Here is a 21,298-nt window from a genome sequence, read left to right on the forward strand (position 1 = left end):
TGTGCGAGCTTGCATGAACTTGCACAAATTGTATAATGCTTGTGTGAGCTTGTGCCTTTGTGTGTGCGTATACCTATGTGTTTGTGCCTGTGCTTACCTGTTGGGTTCCATATTAGGTGCTACAACCCAAGAAAGAGATCTAGGTGTCATAGTGGATAACACATTGAAATCGTCGGTGCAGTGTGCTGCGGCAGTCAAAAAAGCAAACAGAATGTTGGGAATTATTAGAAAAGGAATGATGAATAAAACGGAAAATGTCATAATGCCTCTGTATCGCTCCATGGTGAGACCGCACCTTGAATACTGTGTACAATTCTGGTCGCCGCATCTCAAAAAAGATATAATTGCGATGGAGAAGGTACAGAGAAGGGCTACCAAAATGATAAGGGGAATGGAACAACTCCCTTATGAGGAAAGACTAAAGAGGTTAGGACTTTTCAGCTTGGAGAAGAGACGACTGAGGGGGGATATTATAGAGGTGTTTAAAATCATGAGAGGTCTAGAACGGGTAGATGTGAATCGGTTATTTACTCTTTCGGATAGTAGAAAGACTAGGGGGCACTCCATGAAGTTAGCATGGGGCACATTTAAAACTAATCGGAGAAAGTTCTTTTTTACTCAACGCACAATTAAACTCTGGAATTTGTTGCCAGAGAATGTGGTTCGTGCAGTTAGTATAGCTGTGTTTAAAAAAGGATTGGATAAGTTCCTGGAGGAGAAGTCCATTACCTGCTATTAAGTTCACTTAGAGAATAGCCACTGCCATTAGCAATGGTAACAAGGAATAGACTTAGTTTTTGGGTACTTGCCAGGTTCTTATGGCCTGGATTGGCCACTGTTGGAAACAGGATGCTGGGCTTGATGGACCCTTGGTCTGACCCAGTATGGCAATTTCTTATGTTCTTATGTTACTGTGTATGGGAGTGTGAGAGACAAGATTTCATAGAAGATGTGAACAATATGACCAACTAACCAAATGACCATCACAATCCTTTTATATACATATAGATAGAGACAGAGACAGTTAAAACCAACAAGGTTTTGATCAGGAGATAGAAAATTTAGGTCAAACAAAGATGTACAAAGCCTAAAGGTCAGTCTGCTCACATAGTTTTGAAACAGTACACTTTTTACCAAACACTTTAAGTTTCTGCAACTTCTGGAAGTGAAACAAATTCTACAGAACATATGGTATTTTGTGAAAGTAAATCTTCATGCAAAAAGCAAGGTTAATACAAAAAATCTTTAGCAGGTTTTTGTTGATATTTTCTTTACTAGTCCTTTACTCCTATCCTTCATATTTACATTTGTCAGTCAATTTATATAACTTACAGTCTTTTATTAATATGACACATATGAAGAATAAACATGAGTGTAAAACTGTGTGGGGACAGTTAATTCCTATCAACTGAAAACGTCTGCTGTGGATATACATAGTAGAAAGACCAAATCAGCCAAACAAATGTAACTCTTTTTCAGGGAATGTATCTGATTTCAAAGGGCCATAAAACAATTTCTTATTTTGAGCTAGCTCCTCTGTATTTCACCAACTCTTCTGTTTCTTGGGGGTGGATTCTTAGATGTGGGGGGAAGGCTAATCTTCTGGGCCCAGGCACTGGAAACCTTGTGTGTGTTACCATAGCTCTTCGGGATGGGTATCTTAACAAAACAGGAAAATTAAAGTTATGTTCAAATTAAAGTTTACTGTGACTGGTTTTAAAAGAATCAATAGGAGCAAATAATAAAGTGTCCAGTTGCATCCAGATTCATTTGCCCTACAGGACAACTGGTTTAATAGGTATCTCTCTCTGTGGAAGGGCCCCTTGGTATTTGAGTTTGAGACTAAATCCCAAGGTGGCTGGGGTATCCTAACCAGGGCAAATGTCCACTTTCCCACAGTACCTGATGTCCAGAGGGCACTCCTGAACTCCAACCTAACTGTGTCCTGCGTCCAGGGGTGGAAATTCCAATTGGGGGGTCTCCTGATGTTCTTCTCTTTCAGTATCTTCTTCAAAAGACAGATTGCTGAGCTTTCTGGAGGAAAGGCCTCTACTGGAACAGTTCTTAGAGTCCAGCTCTATGTAAGGAAGGGGACAGAAAAAGTATTCCTTCCTATTGCAATGGAAAAAAACCCTAAATCTTCACTGGCTGGTCTCTGCAACCTCCCTCTTGATGCAGCAAAAGGGTATATAGATCCCTACTGCACTTCTGGAAAGGGGGTTGTTGCCTCCCAGAAAGCATAAGTCACCAGTCTCAAAAATCTCAGTTAATAAAAATATGAAAAAAACCACTATCTAAACCTCTACAGTCTATCACCAAGATCTGGCAGGGCAGTGTCCCTTCTTTCCATATCTAGGCTTGGGGCCTAAACTTGGAGAGTACACTGAGAAAAGAAAATCTAAACTGCCTCTCTCCTCACTCCTAACCCTGCTCATGGACTCTGAGCTACACATTCTAGCAAGCCTCTGGGGGTGGTGCTGTTAGAATGGTATCCCTCTAGATCAGCGGTTCTCAACCGGTGTGTCTTGACACACCAGTGTGTCGCGGCTCCTGGTGTCCCACTGTCCTGCTTGTGCTTCCCTTTTCCCCAGGGGTGGGGCTGAAGAGTAGAGAGATCTGTGCGCCGCCGCCGAAGAATGGAGAGACACTGCGTGCCACTGCCAGAGGCCAGGCTGCCGGCGGCTGAAGAGTGGAGAGACCTGCGCGCCGCCGCCGGAGGCCAGGCCGAAGAATAGAGAGACCTGCGCGCCACCGCCGGCGGCCAGGCCGAAGAATGGAGAGACCTGCGTGCCGCCGCCGGAGGCCAGGCCGAAGAATGGAGAGACCTGCGTGCCGCCGCCGGAGGCCAAGCCGAAGAATGGAGAAACCTGTGCACCGCCGCTGGAGGCCAGGCCGCCGGCGGCTGAAGAGTAGAGAGACCTGTGCGCCGCCGGAGGCCAGGCCAGCGGCGGCTGGAGAAATGTTGCATGCCGCCGGAGGTCAGGCTTATTGGGCCAAACAATAAGAAGAGGCTCCATGTGAGCTTGTGTGTGTGTGTGTGGTAGAATGGGTGCGTGAGTGGCAGCTTTGTGTGTGTGTGTGGTAGAATGGGTGCGTGAGTGGCAGCTTTGTGTGCGTGTGGTAGAATGGGTGCCTGGGTGCGTGAGAGAGAGCTAGAATGGGTGCATGAGAGGCAGTGTGTGTGTGTGGTTGTAAGTGCAGAATATGTGTGAGCTTGTATGTAAGTGACAGAGCATGTGTATGATTGAGAGAGAGAGACTGGTCAGAGGTGATGTGTTTCTGTGAGAGACAGACTAGTCAGGAAGATGACTGGTGTGCATGAGTGTGAGAGAGACAGAGACTGGTCAGCGAGGTGATTGGTGTGTGTGTGGGTGGGAGAGACAGAGACTGGTTAGGGAGGTGACGTGTGTGTGTGTGTGTGAGAGAGAGAGACAGAGACTGGTCAGGGAGGTGACGTGTGTGTGAGAGAGAGACAGAGACTGGTCAGCGAGGTGACGTGTGTGTGTGTGTGTGTGAGTGAGAGAGAGAGAGAGAGAGAGAGACGGAGACTGGTCAGGGAGGTGACTGGTGTGTGTGTGTGTGTGTGTGTGTGTGTGGGAGAGACAGAGGCTGGTCAGGGAGGTGACTGGTGTGTGTAAGACAAAGAATGGTTGTGACTGGTTGTGGGCCCTAAGGAAGAGGACTGTGAGGACAGAGCTTCAGCAGCCACTGCTGCTTCTGGTGAGTGCTATTGGACTGCAAGGGAAAGGAGTAGGAGAGTTGCTGGAGAGGATAAGTAAAGGCGACTTTTTAAGTTTATTTTTCTTGATTGACTGCCATTTTAATTATTGGGTATTATGTGATGTGTCTGCTGTTTTGAAATATTTTATTTATATTTCGACAATTTTTAATAATTTTTATGAGTTTAATTGTTGGATGTTAGTCTGTTCATCAGCTGTTTTGTAACATTTATTAGTATAGTTTTACAATTATTTCTGAATGGGGATCTATCTAAAGCAGCTTGGCCTGCTCTGTTTTCCTAATAGCAAATTCATTAGTGTTTAGGGCCTGGTTAAATATCTGTAGTGGTAAATTCCTGTCTTTTCATAAGGAGGGGTATTGTGCCTGCCAGTAAAGAGGGTTTGTTTTGCTTTTACTGAGATGTCATCAGAAGCAGAATATCTTTTTTTTGTATGGTGAGTTGTACGGGTAATGCCCTAGTTCTGCTCTGCACCCGTTTTTCGGGGTCGAGGGGGTTCCTGAGGATGCAGAATGTATATTTACATTTTGTCCCGTGACAGTTACATGTTCAGTGTGTCACGCATTTGGGAACCATCTGTCAGATGTGTCCCAAAAAAGGTTGAGAACCACTGTTCTAGATCAGTGATCCCCAACCCTGGGGCCCACCAGCCAGTCAGGTTTTCAGGATATCCACAATGAATACGCATAAGAGAACATTTGCATGTTATGGAGGCAGTGCATGCAAATTTTCTCTCATGCATATTCATTGTGGATATCTTGAAAACCCAACTGGCTGGTGGACCCACAGGAGAGGGTTGGGTTAGTCAACTAGACCACTGCTCTAGTTGACTAACCATGGCTGGCAGCTAGGGCCATGTAGTGGAGACCAAGGTATCTCTACTAGGGATGTGCATTCATTTTTAACAAAATAAACAATGGCAATGAAATTGTCTATTTCATCGTGTTTCGGGAGCGCTCCGAATGAAAGAACATCGACAAAATTAGTGTGCACTAACGGGACTTACTGCGCACTAACATGTAGTTAGTCTCCCATAGGCTGTCTCCTTACTGTCTCTTTAGAAGGAGACAGCCAGTGGAAATGCAGAATCATACCTATAACTAATAAACTGCCGCTTGCCACTTTTTTACTTATTGGTAACATTTTTTTGTTAGTGCGCACTAATTCCGGAATTTGAAAACTAGGTAGTGCGCACTAATGGGACTTAATGCACATTAACATGAAGTTAGTGCGCACTAACTCCGAAACAAGGAAAACACGAAATAACTACCTCCCGAACTGTTATAAAAACAAAATTTGACAGTAAATGCCCCAAAATGAAAACAACATGAAAAAAAAACAAACCAAGTGCACCTTTCTAATCTCTACACAAAGAAAGTTGAAAGTCTGGATGGATATCTTCATGATAGGCACAGATTGTAAATGAACAATTAAAATAGAGTGAGGTTTTTTAAGACTCTTGCCTTTTGCTGACCTTTTCTGGAAAGCAATAATAACTATGAAATAATCTAAAAACATTTTCCAATCTCAAGCCACTTTATGGGAAATAGGCTTGAGGAAATATGATATCTAACTAATCTTGCTTACTTCTTAGCAAATCCCTCCCCCAATCTCTCCCCCACCCCATCCCACTGTATCAAACTGTACGATCTAATAGTCAGGACCAGAGCCATTGGGGAGTCTCCTGCTATACCCATACTAAGAACCCCATAAGTTTAATTAGCACTTTCGTAAGAACATAAGATGTGTCATGCTGAGTCAGACCAAAGTTTCATCGAGCCTAGCATCCAATCTTCAATAGTGGCATCAGTAGCATGGGATCTTCTTGGTGTTTGGGTACTTGCCAGGTTCTTGTGGCCTGGTTTGGCCTCTGTTGGAAACAGGATGCTGGGCTTGATGGACCCTTGGTCTGACCCAGCATTGCAATTTCTTATGTTCTTACGGGATATAACCAGGAACCTATGAGAGCACCGAAAATCCCAGCAGCAGAAAGTATAGGATAGAACTTGACCTTCTATTGCTACAGTGGCTTCCTCCCACAAAAAAACAATAGCTACCTGCTGTGAGGCCCTGTTGGGCAGTTTTTGTTTCCCTCCAGCAAAAATTAAAGCAGGACTGGTGATGGAGTGCCCAGTAAATGCCCCATCACCTACACAAAGGCGTTTTGCCACATTTTTGGTAACAAGAAATGTCCCTGCGTCAGGTTTTGGCCTGCTCATTGTTTCCCCCCTTAACTTCTCTGAAAGAAGGGGAAAGTTACTCTGGAAGCCATAATAGCTCGAGGAATAGCCTCGTAGCCTTATGGGAGTGAAATGACCAGCGTAGGAACACCAGGGGTGTAAAATAAGCAGCCCCCTGGGGATTTTTGAGACAGCAAGCTATTTTTAAAAATGGTAAAAATTAACAAGACGTGGCCTGCACCTTTGCCATGGAATGGGGAAAGCTTTTACTGCAGGAATAAGGTCTGTAAAATCTTTTTAAAGCGGTACAATTTTTACGACTTCATCAGTGCAGGGATCTGCTCTCTGGGGATAAAGAGCTTTTAAAAAGAGGATTAGAGAGAAAAGATGGGTATGGCTGGACTAGGGAAGAAGTGCTGTTACTGCCTCACAGACCGGTTATCCTGACTTCAGTGCCAGGAAAAATAGTGGAAAGTGTTCTAAACATCAAAATCACAGAACATATAGAAAGACATGGTTTAATGGAACAAAGTCAGCATGGCGTTACCCAAGACAAATCTTGCCTCAGAAATCTGCTTCACTTTTTTGAAGGAGTTAATAAACATGTGGAAAAAGGTGAACCAGTAGATGTAGTGTACTTGGATTTTCAGAAGGCGTTTGACAAAGTTCCTCATGAGAGGCTTCTAGGAAAAGTAAAAAGTCATGGGATAGGTGGCGATGTCCTTTCGTGGATTGCAAACTGGCTAAAAGACAGGAAACAGAGAGTAGGATTAAATGGGCAATTTTCTCAGTGGAAGGGAGTGGACAGTGGAGTGCCTCAGGGATCTGTATTAGGACCCTTACTTTTCAATATATTTATAAATGATCTGGAAAGAAATACGACGAGTGAGGTAATCAAATTTGCAGATAATACAAAATTGTTCAGAGTAGTTAAATCACAAGCAGATTGTGATAAATTGCAGGAAGACCTTGTGAGACTGGAAAATTGGGCATCAAAATGGCAGATGAAATTTAATGTGGATAAGTGCAAGGTGATGCATATAGGGAAAAATAACCCATGCTGTAGTTACACAATGTTAGGTTCCATATTAGGTGCTACTACCCAAGAAAGAGATCTAGGAGTCATAGTGGATAACACATTGAAATCGTCGGTTCAGTGTGCTGCGGCAGTCAAAAAAGCAAACAGAATTTTGGGAATTATTAGAATGGTGAATAAAACGGAAAATGTCATAATGACTCTGTATTGCTCCATGGTGAGACCGCACCTTGAATACTGTGTACAATTCTGGTCGCCACATCTCAAAAAAGATATAATTGCGATGGAGAAGGTACAGAGAAGGGTTACCAAAATGATAAGGGGAATGGAACAGCTCCCCTATGAGGAAAGACTAAAGAGGTTAGGACTTTTCAGCTTGGAGAAGACAGCTGAGAGGGGATATGATAGAGGTGTTTAAAATCATGAGAGGTCTAGAACGGGTAGATGTGAATTGATTTTTTACTCTTTCGGATAATAGAAAGACTCGGGGGCACTCCATAAAGTTAGCATGTGGCACATTTAAAACTAATCGGAGAAAGTTCTTTTTCACTCAACGCACAATTAAACTCTGGAATTTGTTGCCAGAGGATGTGGTTAGTGCAGTTAGTGTAGCTGTGTTTATAAAAGGATTGGATAAGTTCTTGGAGGAGAAGTCCATTACCTGCTATTAATTAAGTTGACTTAGAAATTAGCCACTGCTATTACTAGCAACGGTAACATGGGATAGACTTACTTTTTGGATACTTGCCAGGTTCTTATGGCCTGGATTGGCCACTGTTGGAAACAGGATGCTGGGCTTGATGGACCCTTGGTCTGACCCAGTATGGCATTTTCTTATGTTCTTAATAATAACGCGCATCCAACCCCCCCCCCGAGACTAATAGCGCCCGCAACATGAAAATGCATGCTGATGGCCCTATTAGTCATTCCCGCGTGTAACAGTAAGTGAAATGTGCAGCCAAGCCACACATTTTACTTTAAGAAATTAGCGTCTACCCAGAGGTCGGCGTTAATTTCTGCCGGTGCTGGGAAAGTACACAGAAAAGCAGTAAAAACTGCTTTTCTGTGCACCCTCCAACTTAATATCATGGCGATATTAAGCCGGAGGTCCCAAAAGTTAAAAAAAGTAAAAAAGAAAAAAAAATAAATTTAAAATCAGCCCGCGGCTCGCAGGTTGAAAACCGGACGCTCAATTTTGCCGGCGTCCGGTTTCCGAACCCATGGCTGTCAGCAGGCTCGAGAACCGACACCAGCAAAGTGGAGCGTCGGCTGTCAAACCCACTGACAGCCGCCGCTCTTGTCCAAAAAGAGGCGCTAGGGACGCGCTAGTGTCCCTAGTGCCACTTTTTACCGCGGCCCTAATTTAAATATTTTGGTTTATTGAATCGCACGCACAGGACACTAGCCTATGCGCGCGCCGGGAGAGCAGGCACTCGCCTGCTCTCCCGCGAACTTTACTGTATCAGCCTCAAACTGAGTTAGCAAGGATTGGATTTGCCTCCGGTCTAAGCTACTCTGCCGCTTCCTTGCTGCCGCTGGAAGTTCTCTCTGCCCTCCGAGGCCATTCACCTCTAACCTGGGTACCTGCTCCTCGGGGGTCCTTTGCTTTCTTTCAGGTGCCTATCTGGGATACCAGGTACTCGTTCCTCAAGGGCCTGCTCTCCCTGCCTTGGTGCCTGCAAACCAACTACTTCTGCCTGCCAGGATCTACAACAAATACAGCTATCTATTCCGTGAGTAAACTAACCTTGTCAGCTTGTCTCATTTCCAGCTTCAGCGCTGCGAGTCTACATCCGGGACTCTCCCTTCTACCCAGTACAGCCTACCATCATTGGAGTGTGGGACGGGTCTCCTCTGCCGAGGACCATTGGATTACTCTACTGGGTTACCTCACTGCTGCCACCCCTGGGCAGTACCACCAAGCTGTATAATAAACACGAATTCTCTGTGTCTGCGTGTACAGAGTCTAGCCTAGTACTGCGGTTCCTCACGGGGCTCTTCCCCATGGGAGTGGCCATCTCTGCAGTACCCACGAATCCACTCAAACACCTCGAAACCATAACATAGACACCCCAATAGCATATACCTAGCTTGAAGAAAATCTTTAATACCAGGGAGTTAGACCCTCTTTTTGATTTTTAAAATCAAGGAGTAGGTTGTCATGGATGGAATCTCATTTTGTTTTGAAAATCTAAAAAAAAAAAAAAAGTAATTTGTCGAGCCTAGGCCTAGGTCCAAGGCTGGGGCCTCACCTAAGGAATAGGACAAGACCCAATGCAAGGGCCACGGCCTACTCCCAAATGCTATGCTGGCGCCTTGGCCTAAGCCCAGGGGCTTGATGCCAGGGCTTTTCCTGAGACCCAAGCAAAGGCCCAGGCCCGATAGATTTTGCCGGAGTCAGGAGATTTTCTGACCCTCACTTACTTTCTCCGTCAGGGATCCAACATTGCAACCAGGCCTAAACCTGATGCCAGGGCCTGGTCCAGAGGCCAGGGCGCAATACCTGGGCCTCAGCCTAGGCCAAAGACTGGGCTCAGGCCTCAGCCTTGAGGCCAAGTCCTGATTCTTGGGCCTCGGCTCAAACCCAAGCCCAACGCTGGGGCCCGGCCTGGAGGCTGTGCCCTGACACCTGGGCCTTGGCCTAGGCCAGGGCACGTACCCAGGCCTGACAGCTAGGCCTCAGCCCAACCTCAGGCCTGATGCTGGGGCCTGGTCTGGAGGCCATTCAGATGTCTGGGCTTTGGCCTTGGATAACGCCTGGGCTCAGGTCCAATGCTGGGGCCTGACCAAGAGGTTAGGTCCTGATGCCCAGGCCTCGGCCCATCTCTAGGCTCGACCACGGAACCTGGCCCAGAGGCAAGGTCCCAAAGCCTGGGCCTTGACCCAGAGTGTCTCTTGTGATGTCTTCTTTCTTCGCACTTGAAATGACAGCATCCGCTCAAGACATGCCAAAGTTAATTAACTTCAACATAATCTTCTCAGCATAGGGTGCTATTTTGATGTACGGCAGCATTAATTGAACATCAAGCCTGGGGCTTGCGTAGGGACTAGTCTGAGGTTGCTGCAAACTATCGCAGCCTAGGCCTACGCATGGCCAAGGCCTCGGCCTAGGCCTAGATCTTGTCTGCAGATCCCCACCGGACAGAGAAAATGGGGCCAAGCAGGATCCTGTCCCCGGCTTTTTTCCAGGTAGGTAAGGAAGGCCCCTTCTTTTTTTTTCCTTTTTTAGGATTTTATTTTTATGTTTATTTCATTTTTTTAAAACTAAAGAAACAAAATAAAGATTAAACATAATTAAATTCATTTGGAAAAAAACCCTATAAAACAAAGCAAAAAACAAAACAACATTTTTACCCCTGGTCATTTCTGGACAATAGTTTCCTGGATAGAGACCAGGTACCTTGTTCCCAACTCCTCTGTTTAGTGGAAATTCTTAACCACCACACTGATTCCTGCTTGATCCTGAAACGTTGTAATGTCCTAGTATCTACTGTAGATTTAGGAATCTCATTAAACAATTGATTAGAATGATTAGACAATTCTGTCATTAACAATCCATTTTGAACCACTGTCTCCTGGCCTACTTGCCAAAACTTCTGGCATTCCTGATCCAATGCATGCTTTTTAGGCCTGCCCCCTGCAGTATATCATTTGCATTTTCCCTTAGTGCCCTGCAGAATCATCTAGACCACCCTGGGGTCCTTTTTGCTGTAGCCACCTCCTCTTCTTGCTGTTCCTCTTCTCTTGGGTGTGAACAGGGTCTACTTGAGGAACTTGTTGTTTCTTAACGTTCTCCTACTATTTCACATCATTGACTACATTTTCCAAAGTGAGTCCATCATCTAATTGGAGTTTTCCAGACACTCTGACATCTCTGGTACCACAACAATTGTATCTTAAATTAGTTAAGCATGAAGAGTTCCCTTTTCATGATATTCTGCAACTGAAACAGACAGAAGTAATTCATTCATCTGTGACCCGTCTGGGATTCATTAACTCAAGAAATTTCCACCAATGGGAGGTTCAAGAAGTGTGGATTTGGAATGTGAGTATGGGAGGGTTCTTCCCCTCAAAGTGGATGCTGAGGTTCCAGTTATAAAGGGTGAATCTATGAATCATGATGGAGGAGATAATGTTTTGAAGAGTTAAGTAAAGATGTCTCGCTGGGAGCTCAGAAAGGGCAACAGAGGAGTTGGTTCTGCCCTGAGTTCATATTGGTAACTTTCAAAGCAGTGCATGGGCACACGCTGGTGCGTGTTCGTCGGCACGCACCCAGGTACACGGCCATTTTATAACTTGCAGGCAAATATGTGTGCATGTTATAAATAGCCTGGTCATGCGCACATATGCAACCACTTTTAAGTGTGAACACACCTAGATGCGCAATCCCAATTTTACTGTGTAAGTCAGGGAATTTTAAAAGGGGTGCACATCCACACCATTGCCAGTTTCACCAGTACGTCCATCAATTCGCCCAGTTAAAAACGAAGTCCTCCAAACCCCCCCTCCCCCCACCACTGCCTTAGCTTAATAGCCTGCACTCTTCCCAGTTATCCCATACCATTTAAACCTGACTAAAAAAAAAAAAAAAAAAGTTGTTTCAAAGTTACACCTCCTCCACGGCACAAAATAACTTCCGTGGCATTGGATCTGGGCATGTGCCCAGGTGCAGAAGTATTTGTGAGCACATCTCTTGGCCCCATCCCACCCCGGAACACACATGCCCCACCCAGACCATGCCTATACCACACCCCTTTTTCGATCAGAGTGAGATGTGCGCACCACAGGAAATATTTACACATCTGGGTGCTATTTAAAATTCAGTAGGCACGCAATAGCTCGACTTATGCACACATCTCCTGATTTTGGCGCACACCGGCCTTTTAAAATTCACCTTTAAGAATTAAGGCCAACCAGAAGGATTAGTACCCATTATACCACAGGGAAAAGATCTAACTGGGGAAGTCTAAAGACAGTGAAGATTGGATAAAAGAGAAGAAGTTTCCTGTTTTCAGTTGGGGTTTAGAGGAAGAACGAAGCCTTAGTGGACACATGAGAGAGAAATCCTATTTGGATTTACTTGTGCGTGAGAAGCCACGGATATGTTTGGGATTTTGTGATTCTGTTACTTTAAGGGCTGTATGGATACAGTTTTTTCAGTTTCTGCTATTGCTGACTTTTGGACATAAGAAATTGCCATGCTGGGGCAGACCAAAAAGCCCAGCATCCTGTTTCCAACAGAGGCCAAATCAGGCCACAAGAACCTGGCAAGTACCCAAACATCAAGAAGATCCCATGCTACTGATGCGATTAAAAGCAGTGGCTATTCCCTAAGTCTCCTCCAAGAACTTATCCAAACCTTTTTTGAACCCAGCTACACTAACTGCACTAACCACATCCTCTGGCAACAAATTCCAGAGCTTAATTGTGCGTTGAATGAAAATGAGTTTTCTCTGATTAGTCTTAAATGTGCTACTTGTTAACTTCATGAAATGCCCCCTAGTCCTTCTATTATCCGAAAGTGTAAATAACTGATTCCAATCCACTCGTTCAAGATCTCTCATGATCTTAAAGACCTCTATCATATTCCCCCTCAGCTGTCTCTTCTCCAAGCTGAACAGCCCTAACCTCTTCAGCCTTTCCTCATAGGGGACCTCCCCTTTATCATTTTGGTTGCCCTTCTCTGTACCCTTCTCCAGCGCAACTATATCTTTTTTGAAATGCGGTGACCAGAATTCTACACAGTATTCAAGGTGCGGTCTCACCATGGAACGTTACAGCACCATTATGACATTTTCCATTTTATTAACCATTCCCTTCCTAATAATTCCTAATATTCTGTATGCTTTTTTGACTGCTGCAGCACACTGAGCCGATAATTTTAAAGTATTATCCACTATGATGCCTAGGGTGGTAGTTCCTAATAAGGAACCTAAAAGAAAATTAGGTTATTACCTGTGATAATTTTCGTTCCTGTAGTACCACAGATCAGTCCAGACTCCTGGGTTTGGCCCCCCCTCTAGCAGATGGAGACAGAAGTTTACAAACAAAAACTCCGCCTATATCTAGGCTGGTGCCACCTACAGTCCGGCAGTATTACTTAATGTCAGAGCAGGAAAATCACAAATCAAACTGGCTAACGAACCTTCTAACCAGGACCAACAACACCAGTCCAACAGAATCCCCATTACCGGTTCTCAACGCCCAACTGGGAAAACGAACCTGAGATACCGATAACAGACAGAAAAGGAGCAAAATATCAGACAGCAGCACGTACACTATGGCCTCTCCCGATAGTAGCACTTATCTGGGTGGGACTCTGGACTGATCCGTGGTACTAAAGGAACGAAAATTATCAAAGGTAAGAACCTAATTTTCTTTTCCCTGTACGTACCCGGATCAGTCCAGACTCCTGGGATGTACCCAAGCGCACTTCACCTGGGATGGGATCCAGAGAGGCCTGCTCTAAGCACACCTTCTCCAAACCCTCCCGCACCGGGAGCCTTGACATCCAAACGTTAGTGCCGGGAAAAAGTATGCAAAGATTTCCACGTGGCCGCCCTGCAAATCTCTTCTGCCAAGATACGTTGACATTCCGCCCCAGAAGTGGCCTGAGAGCGAGTAGAATGGGCACGCAGCCCCAAGGGCAGGGACCGACCCTGCAACATATACGCCGAATTGATGGCCTCTTTCAACCATCGCGCAATGGTAGTCTTGGACGCCGCATTGCCCCTTCGAGGACCACTCCAGAGCACGAACAGATGATCGGAAACACGAAACGCATTAGTTACCTCCAGATAACATAACAGGACGCGCCGCACATCCAATTTACGGAGGTCCTTAGCCAATGGATCCGAATCATCAAGTTGCAAGAACGACGGTAACTCAACCGACTGGTTGACATGGAAAGAAGAAGCCACCTTGGGTAAGAAGGATGGAACCGTACGCAAGGATACCCCTGACTCCGATATCCTCACAAAGGGCTCCCTGCACGACAAAGCTTGAAGCTTGGAAATCCAACACGCCGAAACAATGGCCACTAAGAACACTACCTTCAGTGTCAAATCCTTCAAGGTGGTTTTGCGAATAGGCTCGAACGGAGCGCCACACAAGGCCCAAAGAACAAGATTCAAATTCCAGGACGGACAAGGCTGATGAATCGGAGGCCGCAGATGTTTTGCCCCTCGCAGGAAACGCGCTACATCAGGATGAGCTGCCACTGGTTTCCCCTGAATCAAACCACCTGAACCCACAAGGAACTACATGAAAGACCCTTAGACAAACCGTCCTGCAGGAACAGAAGGATATCCGGCCCGGTCGCTCACGTAGGAACCACGTCCCAGTCCAGACACCACAATTCAAACAACTTCCAGACCCTAACATAAGATAAGGAAGTAGACGTCTTCCGGGAGCGTAATAGAGTAGCGACCACCGGTTCCGTGTAGCCCTTAGATCTCAGCCTTTGCCTCTCAAAAGCCAGGCCGCTAGACAAAAGCGATCGACCTGGTCGAAACACACAGGTCCTTGGTGCAGAAGGTCCAGAACATACGGGAAACGGAGAGGCTCCTCTACCGCCAGGTTCAGGAGGTCTGCGAACCACGGGCGCCGTGGCCACTCGGGTGCCTCAATCCGCCGCAACACCTTTCCTATGAGTGGCCACGGAGGAAACACATAGAGTAGTACGTCAGTCAGCCATGGAAGAGCCAGAACATTTACTCCCTCTGCTGCCATCTCCCGCCTTCGAGCAAAAAACCAAGGCGCTTTCGCATTGCGGAAGGTTGCCATCAAATCGATCGCAGGTGTGCCCCACCGAGCACAAATGAGCTGGAAGGCATCCTCTGCTAGCTCCCACTCTCCTGGATCCAACCAATTTCGGCTCAAGAAATTGGCCTGAACATTGTCTACCCCAGCTATGTGGGAGGCTGCGAGACAACTGAGATGACGCTCCGCCCAGGCGAACATGAGACGAGCTTCGGACACTACAGCCTGACTCTTGGTTCCCCCTTGTCGGTTGATGTACGCCACCGTGGTCGCGTTGTCGGACAACACTCTGACTGCCCTGCCGCGAACGAGTGGTAGGAACTCCAGAAGAGCCAGCCGAACCGCTCTGGTTTCCAGACGATTTATGGACCACGACGCTTCCTGAGGCGACCACTGTCCCTGTATTGAACGCCGTAAGCACACCGCTCCCCAGCCGAGCAGACTGGCATCTGTAGTAATGACCGTCCAAGACGGGATCTCTAAAGGAACCCCGTGACTCAAGTTGGCCGGACACAACTGCCAATCCAAGCTGTCCCTGGCTGCCAGAGTCAGGGGCAGGGCAGATGAAATTCTTCCGAGACCGGGTTCGATCGGGAGAGCAATGCTGAATGTAAGGGCCGCATATGAGTATATGAGCGAACGCCCAGGGTACCAATTCCAGTGTTGATGTCATGGACCCCAACACCTGCAAATAGTCCCAGACAACGGGCACCTGCTTGGATAACAATCTGCGAACGCGTGCTTGCAATGTGAACATTCGGTCTTCTGTAAGAGAAACCGTTCCCTGACGCGTGTCGAACAACGCTCCCAAAAACTCCAGGGACTGCGACGGCGTCAACTGACTCTTGGAGACATTGACTATCCAACTGAGCTTGTCCAACAATTGGAGAACCCGCTGGATCGCTGCTCAGCAGAGCGTCTCCGACTTGGCACGGATTAGCAAATCGTCCAAATACGGGTGCACCAACAGACCTTCCCTCCGGAGGTGCGCTGCCACTACCACCATAATCTTGGTGAACGTTCGAGGCGCTGTGGCCAGACCGAACGAGAGCGCCCCAGCACTGAAAACCGAAGGAACTGTTGATGCTCTGCCCGAATGCCGATGTGGAGATGTGAGGTCCAGGGAGGCCAGAAACTCCCCCGGACGCACAGACGCGATCACTGACCGTAAAGTTTCCATTCAAAACTGAGGAACCCGCAGACATTTGTTGACCCCCTTCAGGTCCAGGATGGGCCGAAACGTTCCTTCCTTCTTTGGTACTACAAAGTAAATGGAATACCGGCCCCTGTGAAGTTCGTTGACCAGAACGGGAACGATCGCGCCGAGCTCCCTGAGACGATCTAGTGTGGCCCGTATCGCCCGTCGCTTCGCTGAGAACCTGCAAGGGGATACCAGAAAAAATGGAAACGGCCGGTGTAAAAAATCTAACTCATAACCGTGTCTTATCACATCTAGGACCCACTGGTCCGACATGATCCTGGTCCATTCCTTGTAAAAACGGCCGAGACACCCCCTAATTCTGGGAATGAAGGAATGGACCGGCCGCCCATCATTGTGCAGGTTTGCCCCCCCCTGCACAGGCTGACCGGCGCCCGAACGACCGAAACGGCGCCCGCGAAAGGACTGCGAATAAGATTGTTGACGCAGTGCAATGTGACAAAAGGAAGAAACGGATCCCCGGGAGCCTCGAGGCCGGCGACTACCGCGAAAACGCGACCTGGAAGGGCCGGCCCCCCGAGACCGCAGCCTGTCCTCCGGTAAACGGTGAACCTTATTCTCCCCCAGGGATTCAATCAAATCTTCCAATTCTTTACCAAACAACAGTCTCCCCTTGAAGGGCAAGGAACCTAGCCGTGCTTTAGAAGTCACGTCCGCCGACCAATGTCGTAACCACAGCGGCCACCGCTGAAACCATCGTCCTGGCCGAAGTGTGAAGAAGATCATAGAAGGCATCCGCACTATAAGCGATCACCGCCTCCAAGCGACTCGCTTGGCGTGCTTCTTCCAGCGACAGAGATTCATTGGCCAAGAGCTGCTGTGCCCAGCGGAGACCTGCCCGAAGGGAAAAATTACTACAAATCGCCGCACGAATTCCCAATGCTGAGACTTCGAAGATCTTTTTCAGCTGCACCTCCAGCTTCCTGTCTTGCAAATCCTTAAGAGCAGTACCTCCGGTGACCGGAAATGTTGAGATTACTTACCTGATAATCTCCTTTTCCTTAGTGTATGCAGATGGACTCAGAACAAGTGGGTATAGTGTGCTCGTGCTACCAGTTGGAGACGGATCTGACGTCAGCACGGGTACATATACCCCCACAGGAAGTGAAGCAACTCAGTAATCTTCCTTGCAAAAGCTGTTATGGATATATGTGTACTGACCAATCAATGAATTAGTGAAGCAGGATTCCCCTGACCGACTGATAGTAGCTGGAGACCGCCAGCGTTCCCAACTGGAAGGCGTCGACACCTGGTAGAGTGGACGCTCTCGTGTAAGGAATGACATGCCTTACCTTGAATTGGTGAAACCCATGTATACTGGCAGCCGGGCGGGATGGTGAGTCCATCTGCATACACTAAGGAAAAGGAGATTATCAGGTAAGTAATCTCAACATTTCCTAGCGTGTAGCAGATGGACTCAGAACGAGTGGGATGTACAAAAGCTACTCCTGAACCGGGCGGGAGGCTGCCTGAGGACCGCATGGGACTGCCCTCGCAAATGCTGTGTCCTCCCCTGGCCTGGACATCCAGACGGTAAAATCTGGAGAAGGTATGGAGGGAGGACCATGTCGCCGCCTTACATATCTCTGCGGGCGGTGACTTCCCGGCCACTACGTAGGCCGCTCTGATAACTTCTTTGATCCAGCGGGCGATGGTGGGCCGTGAGGCCGCTTCTCCTTGTTTCTTCCCGCTGTGAAGGACGAACAGATGGTCCATCTTTCGTACTGCTTCTGTCATTTCCAGGTATCTGGGCAGCAATCTGCCGATGTCGAGATGGCGTAGCAAACGCCCTTCTTCTGATTTCTTCAAACCCACTGTGGTTGGCAAGGATATGGTTTGGTTGAAGTGAAATTGTGAGACTACTTTAGGTAAAAAGGAGGGAACCGTGCGAAGATGGATAGCCTCAGGAGTGATTCTGAGAAAGGGATCACGGCAGGACAGCGCTTGTAGCTCTGAAATGCGGCGTGCTGAACACACTGCCAGCAAGAACATCATCTTCAAAGTTAGCGAACGGAGAGACAGGCCCGAAGGGGTCTGAAGGTGGAACATCAACTATGTTGAGGTTCCACAGAGGCACTGGCCACTTCAGTGGCGGACGAATGTGCTTGACTCCTTTCAGGAAGCGGGAAACATCTGGGTGCGTGGCAATGGTCTTGCCATCCCTCCTGGGACCGTAGCAAGACAGCGCAGCCACCTGAACCTTGATGGAGCTGACGGAGAGACCCTTCTGAAGCCCATCCTGCAGGAAATCCAGAACAATAGGGATTGTGGTCGAATGTGGATTGGTGCCATGAGTGTCGCACCAGGCTTCAAATACTCTCCAGATCCTTATGTAGGTGAGGGATGTGGAAAACTTGCGGGCTCGGAGAAGTGTATCTATAACCGGCTCCGAGTAACCTCTTTTCTTCAGTCTAGCCCTCTCAATGGCCAGACCGTAAGAGAGAATTGAGCCGGATCCTCGTGGAGGATGGGACCCTGACGTAGCAGGTCCCTGAGAGGAGGCAGGGGAAGAGGCTCCCCTGTCAGTAGTCTTCTCATGTCCACGTACCAGGGTCTTCTTGGCCAGTCTGGTGCCACTAGAAGAACTAGGCCCCTGTGCCTCTGAATCTTGTGTATAAGGGCGCCCAGCAGGGGCCACGGCGGAAAGGCGAATAGCAGGGTCCCTGGAGGCCATGGCTGAACCAGGGTGTCGATCCCGTGAGAGAACGGATCTCGCTTGCGGCTGAAGTATCTGGGTACTTGAGCATTGGACCTGTCCGCTAGTAGGTCCATGTCCGGAGTCCCCCACTGATCCACAATCATCTGGAAGGCTGTGGGGGACAGCTGCCATTCTCCCGGATTTAGGCTTTCCCTGCTGAGGAAGTCTGCCGCGGTGTTGTCCCTTCCGGCAATGTGGACGGCGGAGATGTCCTGGAGATTCGCCTCTGCCCAAGCCATCAGCGGGGCTATCTCTAGGGACACCTGTTGGCTTCTGGTTCCGCCCTGTCGGTTGATGTATGCCACCGTGGTGGCGTTGTCGGACATCACTCTGACTGCTCTGTCCCACAGTCTGTGAGCAAATCGCAGGCAGGCTAACCGGACTGCCCGGGCCTCTAGACGGTTGATGTTCCACCCCGACTCTTCTCTGTTCCACCGCCCTTGGGTGGTGAGTTCTTCGCAGTGTGCTCCCCATCCGCTCAGGCTGGCATCTGTGGTGAGCAGAGTCCATGTGGGGGAGGACATCTTCGACCCCCTGCTCGTGTGGTTGGACTGCAACCACCACGGTAGCTGGGTCCGCACTCTGGCTGATAGAGGTAGATGCACGGAGTAATTCCGGAAGGGTGGGCTCCATCGAGAGAGGAGGGAGTGTTGTAGTGGTCTCATATGGGCCCTTGCCCAGGGTACCACTTCCAGGGTGGATGCCATGAGACCGAGAACCTGCAGATAATCCCAAGCTATGGGCAGGCTGGCTCCCATCAAGGACCGTAGACGTGTCTGGAGTTTTAACCTTCTCTTGGTGGTTAGGCTGACCTTGTCTGCCTGGGTGTCGAACTGGACTCCCAGGTATTCCAATGATTGGGAAGGCTGTAGGCAACTCTTGTTTAGGCTGACTACCCATCCCAGGCTTTCCAGAAGGGAGATCACTCTGTTGGTTGCCCAATGGCTCTCCTCTTGTGATTTCGCCCTGATCAGCCAATCGTCTAGGTAGGGGTGGCCAAGGATTCCTTCCCGTCTGAGCGCCGCTGCCACTGCTACGATCACCTTGGTGAAGGTCCGCGGCGCCGTGGCTAACCCGAAGGGCAAAGCCCAGAATTGGAAGTGTCGTCCCAGAACCTTGAAGCGTAGGTAGAGCTGATGATCCCGATGGATCGGGATATGCAGGTAGGCTTCTGACAAGTCTAAGGCCGTGAGGAATTCCCCTGGCTGTACTGCGGTTTTGACTGAGCGCAGAGTTTCCATGCGAAACCTCGGGACCCGTAAGTATCGGTTGACTGACTTGAGGTCCAATATGGGCCGGAAAGTGCCCTCTTTCTTGGGTACCATGAAATAAATGGAATAGTGCCAGGAATCCATTTCCCATGCAGGTACTGGGATTATGGCTTTCAAGGACAGGAGCCTCGCCAGGGTAGCTTCCAATGCTGCCTTCTTGTGGATTGGACACGGAGATTCCACAAACCTGTCCGGAGGGATGTGATGGAAGTCCAGATAATACTCCTCTCGGATGATGGCGAGGACCCACTGGTCCGACGTAATCTCGACCCATCTGGGGTAGAAGAGGGTTAACCTGCCTCCTATGGCTTCGTCCCCCGGATGGATCGGCTGATTCTCATTGTGGGGTGCGGCCGGGCCCCGAACCCGAGCCGGCTCCCCTCTTGTGCTGCTTGGTCCGAAAGGACTGGTTCCTAGCCTGAGGACGAGGTGCCTGGTAGCGACTCCTATAGGGAATGAATCGTTGGGAGCTTCTACCTCTGGAGGGCCTCGGAAAGGTGCGCTGGGTCCTCTTGGACCTGTCTTCTGGCAGTCAAGGTACTGGAGAGGCGCCCCATGTGCTGACCAGTTTATCTAGGTCGCTGCCGAACAGGAGAGAACCCTTGAATGGCATTCTAGTGAGACGTGTCTTAGAAGGACCCATTCCGTATCCAGAACTGCCTCCTGTCAGCTACGGAGGATGATACCCCCTTGGCCGTCGTACGGACTAGGTCAGAGGCGGCATCCGTATGGAACGAGAGAGCTGACGCCATGTCCGCTGCCGGAGCATTGTTCCTGACCTGTGACAAACAGGAACGCGTCACCACTGTGCAGCAGGTTGCGATTCGCAGACACAGAGCTGCTACCTCAAAGGTTTGTTTCAGGATGGCGTCCAGGCGTCGGTCATGAGCCTCCTTGAGGGCCGCCCCCCCCTCCACTGGAATGGTAGAGCGCTTGACCACAGCGCAAACCAAGGCGTCCACCTTAGGGCACGCCAGCATATCCTTAATTGCCGGGTCCAGGGGGTACATGCCAGACAGGGCCCGACCCCCTTTGAATGAGGCCTCCGGCGCATTCCACTCCAAATCGATCAGCTGTTGCGCCGCTTGCAGGAAGGGGAAATGGCGGGCTGTGGGACGAAGACCTTCCAGCAGGGGGTTCTGCGTAGATGCCTCCATGGTGCTGGGGCCTGGAATAGCCAACTCCGTCAGGCACTGAGAAACCAGGTCGGAGAGATCTTCCTTGGGAAAGAACCGCCTCATAGTTCGATATGGCTCTATCCCCAGGGGAAAGTCCCCCTCCTCGGGGGGTCCGGACTCGTCCTCCGAGACATCAGGGTCCGCATGAGCCGGACTGCCTGGAGGCGGGTGCCCGCGATAAGGGCGAGAAGGTCCGAGGGCAGGGTCAGCCAGAGC

The 21,298-nt window shown here is 48.8% G+C and overlaps 1 long non-coding RNA gene across 1 annotated transcript in view; it reads right to left on the minus strand.

Annotated features, from left to right (window-relative positions):
- Window positions 1-917: 917 nt before the first annotated feature.
- The window catches only part of LOC115091979, a 38,940-nt gene continuing 18,559 nt past the window's right edge, over window positions 918-21,298 (minus strand). Inside the window, exons 2-3 of the long non-coding RNA XR_003856869.1 lie at window positions 1,903-2,077; window positions 918-1,659 (exon numbers count right to left, since the gene is read on the minus strand). This is a non-coding gene — a long non-coding RNA (uncharacterized LOC115091979). The remainder of the gene's footprint in view (window positions 1,660-1,902; window positions 2,078-21,298) is intronic.

Source organism: Rhinatrema bivittatum, chromosome 5 (assembly GCF_901001135.1).
Source record: "Rhinatrema bivittatum chromosome 5, aRhiBiv1.1, whole genome shotgun sequence".
NCBI lineage: Eukaryota > Metazoa > Chordata > Amphibia > Gymnophiona > Rhinatrematidae > Rhinatrema > Rhinatrema bivittatum.